We start from the raw sequence: 10,644 nt of genomic DNA on the forward strand, positions 1-10,644 counted from the left end.
GGAAACATCCCCACAGTGTCATTATTGACCCACTTATGCAGCTTTTTGTTTTCTCAGTATCTGTTTTTAGTGTCATCTTTGACTTATTTATAGTGACAGCCATGTGTTGTAGTTAGTGTTATAGACTCACTAAAATAGAACAGATTACATAACCATTGGACTTAGTAATAGCAGACTAATTTTAGACTTTAGACAGTCATTGGTGACGATGGGGCCTTAGAGTGGCCTGATGCCAAAACTAACTGGTTGCATTAACAGTCGAGTAGCCAGACACTAAATGTTGAGTACAATGTTAGATTTATGACCCCTGTCAGTTGAAGTGGGAAATTAATCATCATTTTATTTAAAGTCTAATTGTCAAATATTCTTGGTTTCCAGATTTTCAATGCCAAGAGCTGCTGGTTGTTCTGTTTTCCATTACTAGAAATACCTATCTTTAGATTTGGATTTTTAGGGATGAGACAAGAACAATTTGAAACTGTCACCTTAGTCATTTAGGAGATTAGAAAGGGCATCTTTCTCTATTTTATGCCATTTTGTTGACCAAACAGTTCAGTGACAGGATCAGTTTTAGCAGTAATTAAGATTCCTGTTTGTGTTCCCTAAAGATAGGACTATATGTATATATATTCTACAGAAATGCTCTGTTTCCTTTCGAGGGTAAAATATTGATTGTCCTTTAGTGAAGGAATATTGTCAAGAAGAAAGCAAACACTAGTTTTTTCTGTTGATTTTACATTCTTTATACCATCTGCTGTTACCAGAGATTCTGAAATCCTCAGCTCTGTTTACACTGGACTAACAGCAGGCCTTTGAAGCTCACATGTGCATTTAGTGATCACAGAGATGGCTTTAATACATTTCAAACTCAAGTTTGGATGCTAAACTCTGCATTGCTAAAAAGGCAATGCGGAGCCTCAAGATTTCAAGATTCCTTTCAGGTCTGTTACATAGATAAACTTACTTATTATTTTTGAAAGTGACTTGTCATTTACCTTGAAATGTTCCTGGCAGTAATGATAATTATACTTATAAAATTGAAAAATGATTGAGTTGATGTACAGACAAATTGTCAACTGATAATATTTTCAATTCAAAACTTTCTTTCGTAAAAATGGTCTGTATAATGAGGTCATTTTTAAAGTGCCTTTTATTGTTTCAAGTATTCAAGCTTGTTTGTTACTGTATGCATTCATGTTAATGGTACAGTGTTACTAGAACCTGCTTTTTTTTAGTGCTAATCCTGGGCTTTTTAATAACATTTCACATTACTATTAGTAATTTAATTAGTCTAGTTTTAGTTAACAAAAACTGAGCACAGTTTGAAAATGTCACAATGTCCTTAATTGTACCACATTGCTCACTGTCAGCATTACTTTATTTATTTTGCAAATCCCATATTTGCTATAAAACCAGGTAAGTGTGGACCACATATTTTCTACAAAGTATGTACAATAACTGAACTAAGTTTTTGTTTAACAAGTCTTTTGTTCAGCTAAGATTATTGTCCAGTCTATCTCACTCTTTTTATTTTATTTTTTTCTCATATGCAGCTTAAAGACTGTCCCCCATTTGAGATACACTCTTTTGAAATTGCTTTCTCTTACCAGCGAGTTAGAAGTTATCAGCAAATTTGTGATTGATTATTTTTCTAGGGATTATGTGTCTGTCAGCTATGAAGAAGGCCTTGGAAAGGGAAATCAGTTCTGTGCTGCCTGATAAAACATGGACTGCACTTCCCCTTTTTCAACAGTTGTTCAATAAACAACAGACACAGCTCAAAGTTCACCATTTTATCATTCTAATGTCATGTTGGATAAATTTTGCTCCTCTGTGTCTCCAGTCTGTGATAAATGTATATCAAATGATGCTACATCGCTGCATTTATTTGGGGACTGCCCTCCAGCTGATTCATTTGGTCAGTTCTCAGTATTTGGCTCATGTAAAAACAAAGCAAAACATAGAAACAAACAAAAAAATAAGAAAAAAATCCCCAAAACAATTTTACTTCTTAAATGCTTCAGAGCATGGTTGCATGATCTTCTTTTCAGTTAGAATATAAATCACATGTGGATGATATGTGCTGCTGTCACCTTTAGTGTTCTTGGTTTATTATTTTCACTTTTCCCCTCCAGTGTGTGTGTGCAATTGATGTTTATGCTGGGATTTATATATGATATTTATTTTAAAATAAAATAGTTTAGACTACATTCAATACCCAATTTTTGCTTTAATTAGAATAGATAGATGTCAATGTAGAAAGAACTGTGTGGGAAGACAGCACAGGGTGACCAAAGTTTCATGAAATTCAACAAAATCGTAATTTTTGATGTTTTGTGGTAAACATTTAGCAATCCATGACTTTCTACAACACCAAACGCTCTGTAGCTCTCTTGGTGATTCTCCACTAGGTCTTCAGCAGACGCTTTAACTTGCTTGTTGTGGTTTCTGTCTGCTTTGCAAATTGAATGCAGCTCAGTCAGATTTAGATCAAACCATCGCCTCGGTCAGTTGAAGATATTCCACCTCCTCATCCAGTAAAAACTCTGTGGTTGCTTTGGCCATATGTTTAAGATCATTGTCCGACTCAATGATGAAATGTCCAATGAGTTTTGATGCATTTGGCTAAATGTTAGCGTACATTAACCCGAGCATCTGCATTACTTCTGTCAGCAGTGAAATCAACAATAAATGCCAGTGCGTCAGCTTCACTGGCAGCCACACAAAACAAAACAGAACCACCATCGATTGACAGATGAGGTGGGATGCTTTGGCTCAAGAGTTTTTCTTTTTTCCCCTTCCACTTTCCTCTTTCCATCCTTTTCATATAGCTTGATTTTGTTCCATCAGGTCATAGAACTGTGCTCCAGAAATACTGGCTTCTTTTTGCTTGTATTTTCAAGCTACAGCTTTCTGTTTTTCATCGCTAGCAGGGATTTACATCTTGAGACCAACACTGTGAGTTTCTAGTCGTGATGCTGATGAGTAAGCCGCTGCTGTTAATGCAAATCATTATCATCATAGATTAGAGTGTATCCAGTGGTTGATTTGTTGTTATTCAGCATAATCTCTGTTTACATGTTTTCACTCCAACTTAATTTTTCATCCCTCAGTCATCTCTGAGCCATGTGTCAGCTCTTTTGTGCATAAAGTAATGTTGAAAGAACACACAACAAACCTTCAGGCATAGTAATTACTTTGAGCAGTTGAACAATAAACCACTGTATGTTTAAAATGGCTGTATCTCCCTCTGTTCTTTAAATTTGGGACCTACACTTGTTCAAATTAAAGTAGCAGCAGCAAAAAAAAAAAAAAGAATTTATGCATGTGGAAAGAAGGAATAAGTAAGATGGGAAAAAAAATATCCTTCCAGGAAGCAAAAAATAGAGCACACTACTGTATGTTCCTGGATTGGGGGTGGCTGCGGTGCATTAGCTGGTGGAGGCTGCAGGCAGTCCTCGGTTGCCCAGGAAACACAGATGGTGGATGAAGGGTGCGCATACAAAAGAGCATAAACCTGTAGCAGCAGCTGGACACCGAGAGCGCCGATTAATTCCGATCCGCGCAGTCAAAGAAGTCGCTGTTCTCATTAATACCTCCACTTCACGGTCTTTGTCCCGAGGCTTCCGTCTCCACTTTATCCCGTCTTGCCTGGACCGGACTCCCGTCAGTGCGCAGCTGTTGTTGGCACTCCCACATCTGCCTCCTCTGCTCGGCGGCCATGGAGGCTGCAGGACGCGGCTCGTGTACGGCAGAGCGAGTCGGTGCTGAGGCCGATATCACGGCGCTCACACGACGGAGATTTGTAGGCTGAGATGGTTGAAGTCACCACGAAGAAGCAGAGGAAGAAGAAGAAGAGGAGGAGGAAGAAGAAGAAAAATGCGAAGAAATAGCGATGCATCCGATGCTGCAGGACAGGTGCATGTGGAACAGCAGATCACTGGTAAGAGGACAAAAAGCCCCTTTAATTCCAATGATTTTGCTCCTCATTTCCATTCAACTTTATTTAATAATCAGACTTGTTAAATTGCATGGATCTGTTGTTCGATTTGGTAAACATGGTCTGCTTTAATATCATGCAAAATAGGGCCTTGTACAATGTCTCCCCTCAACCTTGCAGGGTTTATGAATATTAATATGTTTATAGAAATGCTGTTATTTGGTGGTTAGCACATAATATGTTGCTTGCTACATTGCTGCATGCAGTATATAGGGTGCACACAGTAGCCACTATGCAATTTTTGCACTCATTTGTGTCAGATATTGTGAATTTCTTTAATTTTCTAGGTATGTATCAGGCAAACTATGCCATGCATTGCAAAAAGAATTTGAAGCAAAACTAATAGACTGGCAACTCATTGAGTGTGGTTTTGGTTTTTAGGTAACCTTGTGGTCAGTGTTGCATGAACTGGATTCATCCACCATGTCACCAGCCAGGACTCTGGGAGGATCCAAATGGGAGCCGACAGCAGGACAGGTTATGTGTACAGGCTGGATTATCTTTATTACAATCACCGGGGAGGGTAATTTTCAGATCAGATGAAGAATTTAATAGCATTTTCTCAGCTAGCTTGATAACTGATATCAGTGAAGTCGATCTCAAGTGACTTAAATCTTTTTAGCTAAGGGGGCATTTGAGTCTCTTTTGTCTCAGGTTGAATAAAAAAAAACTGTGAGGACAAACAATAAAATGAAAGAGCAAGCAATCCTCGGGGTATCTTGGGAGGACAGTTGGGTTGCGTCCCACTTTTCTGCTGCTTTGTGTTATGTGTTCTTCTCCAGTTACACCGATGAAAAAGCAGATCGGGGTTTCACAGGACCTCATTGTGCTCCTGGTGGCATCGCTCCATCGCCCTCTGCCGTGCCGCCTCTCTCTCTGGTACAGGATCTCTCTGTAGATTTACACCACTGTGACTTTTATTTGCCTCATATTCAGATTTACGCTCGACACAGTGACTCGTGATGAAGAAATAGCACATTGTTTGCTACAGACACCTTCTAGAGTCGCTCCGTCATTCTGTTACCATTGCTTCTCTTACCTTTAGTTCTTTGCAGCTGTTTGCCAGATCCTTTGATTCTATCACCTTTTGTTCTTTGTTCTTTTACCCTTTGAGATTAATCAACAACTATATGCAAACTGACCACTATTCTTTTTTTGGTATTTACAAACCGTCTCCTCCAAACTATCTGACCAACTGTATAAAATATTTTATAATAATAATAATGATAAACGCCTCAAACAGCAAGCTTCACAACAGGACTTTGCTTCAATTTCTTCAGCACTCGCTATATAGGTCTAGATGAATATAAACAGCAGTTTTTATGGACTCAGTATTGTCCATTTACAGATTGTGTCCCTGTGTATGTGTGCTAAGCTTCCTTGCTGGTGGAGAGTACAGATAAATGAGGAACAGATAGAACACAGGAGATTAGTTATGTGTTTAATCACGGCCACATTTTTTTTGCTATATGCTACTGTACTATCCTTTCCAGGATTATGGCTAAGAGGGGAGATAAACCATCCTCAAAGTGGAGACTGTGACCAAATCAGATTAGCATAATCTGCTTCTCGGATTCATTTATTCAACATTATTCAGGATAATCCTGGAAAAGGAAATATCTGCATGTTTGTCAGAGCGGGACTGAATGTTTTAAACAACATGTAATGTAAAAGAGACCGACAGGATGGTAGGTAGGGCTCAGTAAAATCTGAAAACCATGTCATCATTCACTGTATTTGCACTGCATTTTCCTTTATTCCCTGTAATGTCATTTCTGTTGCAGCGACGGACACATGGTGCCAATACTGCTGCCATCAGAGGAAGAGAATCCACGTTTCCCCAACGAGAGACGACTTCTGCTGCTTTTGTGTATCAGTGAAAACTTAAAAGTGCCGCCGCTGCTTTGTAGTCGCCGTCATTGTGGTCAGATTTAGCAGGAAGGTGGTGTTCAACAATCGTTTGCTGCAGTGTTTTGTTCCTACGCCTCTCAGACATATATATTTTCCTTGGCTGTGAGTCACACTGATGTCCACCCCCCTCTCCTTTTCTTTCTTTTTTTGTTGCTGATCAAAAACAGACACTGTAGCCACAGAGCACCTCTCACACTTGTTTTCTTCAGCTGCTGAGTGCAGTGACCTCTTCACTCTGTTACCTTAGTTACTCCTTCTAACGCTTTGATCGCTTCTCTCTGTGGGAGACATGTTTCACTAGAAATGCTGTTTTAACAATGCTGTCTTGTGTCTGCCAGATCCAAACCTGGAAAGCTCTGATATTTTAAGCCTGTAATGAGAAAAAAAGCTGCAAAACTGTGAGCATGAGTAGTTTTCTCACATTATAATAATGTGTGATTCACACAGTATGCTTTCGTTTGTCTTGAAACCTCTTAAGACTGGGTGTGATGCCCACTATTTTTAATGTACTATTCACAACTCGTGTGTTTTTACTGTAGTGTGTGTGTGTGTGTGTGTGTGTGTGTGAGTGAGGGGGTGGGGGGTGGGGGTTGGGGGTGTCTGTGCGAGTGCATGTGTTTCTTTGCATGTACTCGATTTGTGTATGTGTTTGTACCAGTATGTGTGCATGTGTATCACGTCAGTCTGATAAAATGTATTCGTAATGGGCCTGAAGCTGAAGCTGAAGCTATAAGCTGCTTTTTCAGTGATTTCTTTCATACTTTCCAACTTTTAATACATTCTTTCAGCCTCTGGATGTACCAGATAAGGGATAAAACATTATTTGCAAATGATTCTTAGCATTTGTTACAGCCTCATTGAAGTGCCGGTTATTCCTGTGATTTAGATCACAGGAATAGCGCTGGAAATTAATGGTGTGTAGTTTTCTAAATGATGCCTGCTGGCATAAATTAAGCTGCCCTGATGACTGCAGCCCCGTCATTTAACACTTAAGTAAATTGCAGCAAATGCTAATAATTATGTGTAAATAGCTTTTTACCCATGTGTGAATTCTACTAACCGTATCTCACTAATATCTAACAGTACTAATGTCTGCTAACAGCTGGAGGATTACTAACCTGTAATGAGAATGCTGATGGCTGGCATTTCTAACCCACTAACTAACCCTCTGCTTTATGCCGCAGTCTGATGCACATACTCCTCTCTCATGATCCTGCAATCCTTCTTTCAGACATGCCCAATTTAGCTCAATTATTCAAGAAGAAAGTGAATGAAAAATGCTCCTTTGTGCATGTCAAGAAGGGTTTCAGGACTTTGGGAAGGAAAAAGTTATTAACCCCAAGAAGAAAAGAGGAGCGGTAACAGCTGCTGATGTCGAACTGGGTTGACCACACACTGAAGAAGAATCTCTACTAAACTGATTATGATCCGACCCATCGCACTTCATAGGATAAATTCCCATCTTCAGAGACCAGCTTTTTGTGTCTGTGTGTGTCCTGTGTGGTCAACCTTTGCAGGTGAGTGCCTGGCTTGTCGCCCCAGGTAGCTCAGTGAGACAGAAGCCAAGCAAACCTACGCTCCGATACTAACTCCTTACGGTGTGGATACTAACAGTGGTGAGGCTGCAGAGGTCCACCTGTTGCTCTTACTAACATCTTTGTGTTCTTTGATGAGCATTGAATTGATCAAAGCATGCCTTACTGTACCAGTGATGTTCATTCAATGACACTACAATGGAAGCTTTCATCCAAAAACATCTTCTAGTGTCAGAAGTGTGTGTTTGTTTTTAGCACTGGTGAGTCTTAGTAAGAACAATAGAAGTCCTTATATCTAAATATAGAATGTTAAATTAACAGCTACTAACCTGAAGAGCTTCTAACTGCTCTCTGAAAACTAACAAACTAACCTACTAATAAACTAATAAGCTAACAAAAACTAACTAGAATCACTAACTCTGGGCTCAGTGGCAGAATCAGTGAGGCACCCTGAATCTGAGGAGCTGCGTCACTTATTGGATGCACTAACAGGGTTAAATTTATAGGAGTTATGCTTGAATGTGTGTGTGAGTGAGAGAAGCCTGTGTGTGTCTTGGTACAGAATAGGAGTGGAAATGAAAACAAATTCCAAACCGGTTGAGTGGCCACCTGAATTTGTGCTCATAAACCATAATTTACATACCAGTGCAGTTATATTTAGAGAGGTTTATCCTCAGAGGCTCTTTCATCTTTGGTGAGCTTCGGGATATGTGTGAAATACGACAAACACTGTATGCAAATATACATGTAAAGGACATTTAAATCAATGTGCGCAGCCATTTTTGTACTTAATTGTTCATTTATCAGTTGTCTTTATCATTGTTATAAACAATTTTTACATAGAAATAAAGCCTGTTTTTAACATGTTGTTTCTTTTCTGAGCCTTTTACGTTGAAGGTTGACACTAAAAATGCACGAAAGCATTCAAATTGATAACAAAATGCTGTCCTGGAGTTTGTTTTCTGCCTTCAACCAGAAAATTACCAGGTATTATATTTCTATTGGGATATAAAATAAATGACAACAGCTTCCCGCTCTTGATTGCTGTAATTATACTGGAGCATGATTACTGTATCTGTTTACAAGCTGTGACCAACTAAAAGCACACACCCCAGCACACACACAAACATTTGTGTCGACGCCTAACCCATTTACAAGGCTTTAATAACAAGCAGTTTCAGGGTGATAACAGGGATTTCATCCTTTCTTGGGAGGCTAACCATTTGTATTTAGTATCAAAATTCTGAAATGTGTGCCTGAGCTGTTTGGGTCTAGAACACGTGTCAAACTCAAGGCCTGCGGGGCCCGTAATACAAATATATCCGGCCCGCGAGATCATTTTACATTGATTTATTATTATTGTTATTAATGGCCCAACGATATGAAGCGCTGATAACACACAAACTACAGATCCCACAATGCAGCGCAACAGCTGCCTTGCCGAATGATGGGTTAGCTGGGAACATTTCCGCGTCATTTAAGTCAAGCGTCTGCAACCCTATTGTAACGTCAAAGCTAGCCCTTAACAATGGCGAAAAGAAAAGTTGATTCTGAAAACGGATGTATGTTTTGTATGTTGACCTTACTGGTAAAGCCGTGTGTCCTATTTGTGGAGCTAATGTGGCTGTAATTAAAGAATTTAATCCAAGATGGCACTTTGAGACAAAACATCAGGAAAGCTGAAAAACCTGCATGCAGACCAGAAGCTACAGAAAGTAGAAGAGTTAAAAAAAGAATGTGACATCTCAGCAGACGTTTTTCACCAGAGCGAAAACACAAAGTGAAGCTGCTGTGAAAGCAAGCTTTATTGTGACAGAAGAGATAGCCAAATCAGGCGATTTACCGAGGGAGAGTTTCTGAAGAACTTAAGGTGTCCACACAAAAAGCAGATGTATGCCACAGGCCGGTCCGGACCCCCTGGCGGTCCGGTACCGGTCCGCGGACCATATGTATGACCCCTCCGCACATTCTCAACCTGTGTGCAGAGGGGTCACACATACGGTCCGGACCAAGAGAGGGTCTGGCCCGGCCCGTGGCATACATCTGCAATATCAAAAAATATTCAAAAAATGATGACCTACATTCCTACTGCCTTTGTTTGCTGAAACTGCAGTTCCCACATTGTCTGCTAGGGGCGCTCCGTCTCATTCGGAGCGGGCAGCGTGACGCAGCACCGCGACTCGGCGCTTATGGCAGATGGCAACAATAATCCGGGGCTGTGGGTGGCATTCTGTCAATAGATAGATTTCACTTGATGTCACACATCCGGGCTATTAGCTGGTCCACCATATTGGGTGTCGAGTATTGAAATTGTTGTGGTCAGGAGTCAGCGAGCAAGATGAATAATTTGAAGTGGCCTGGGAGAACAAGTGGTTGATTGAGCAAGATAAATATAGTTTGCAGTTGTGACAGGGGTCAAGAATGGTTCACACTTGTTGTGTCCCATTCAGTTTAAAGTAATGTCTCCATTCACATCAAAGTAGGTCAAACTGGGGCTTACCTTAGCACTGATAACAACCAGGTCACCAGCCTTGAGATGAACAACATCCCTCACCCAACCACAAACAAACATGGTTGTATGCCTTGAGAGATTTGTACGCCTTCATCTGATCCATACTGTATGCACTGTGTAAACGAGGTAGTTCACGATGTCAAAGTCGGTCACTTCAGGCAGGCCGTTGTGGGTGCTTGTCCAGTCCTTCTGTGTAACTTGATAAGGATCAATTCCATCAATTAACTCCAACTTCCTCTGATATCGGTCTTTTGAAGTGCTATCAAGTGAGTCAGTATACTTTATCAGCTGAGTGGCAGCCATAGCCAACAAATATTAGGCCTATTACAAAGATAAACTCCAGTCACGGACTCAACAACGTTTGCCCCTCAACATGACACTGAGCTACTTACTGACCCGGATGTTGTGATGGCAGTGAAACAGTCCTGTTGGAGTTTCACCTGCTTTTCTGCTGGCCCTGACACACCCATCAGCAAGACGTCTTTGTCAACAAAGAAAAAAGTGGACATCGAGTTTAGGATTTTCCTTAGACAAATGGACCACTTCCTATTCGTTCACTGAGGTGAATGACAAACCTGTGTGCTTGGTGTGTTCGCAAGCAAGGAATTTAATCTTCAGCGCCACTATGAGACTCGGCATGGCGAAAAATACAGCACTTTGCAAGGAGAACTGAGAAGACAGAAGAT

The 10,644-nt window shown here is 40.4% G+C and overlaps 1 long non-coding RNA gene across 1 annotated transcript; it reads left to right on the plus strand.

The window, feature by feature from the left end:
* The first annotated feature begins 3,393 nt into the window (after window positions 1–3,393).
* On the plus strand, window positions 3,394–8,308 carry LOC110953632 (uncharacterized). Its single transcript, XR_002595876.2, has 3 exons — window positions 3,394–3,943; window positions 4,382–4,879; window positions 5,785–8,308. It is a non-coding gene; the product is annotated as an uncharacterized LOC110953632 (long non-coding RNA).
* Window positions 8,309–10,644: the final 2,336 nt, after the last annotated feature.

This window comes from Acanthochromis polyacanthus, chromosome 7 (assembly GCF_021347895.1).
Source record: "Acanthochromis polyacanthus isolate Apoly-LR-REF ecotype Palm Island chromosome 7, KAUST_Apoly_ChrSc, whole genome shotgun sequence".
NCBI classification, from domain to species: domain Eukaryota; kingdom Metazoa; phylum Chordata; class Actinopteri; family Pomacentridae; genus Acanthochromis; species Acanthochromis polyacanthus.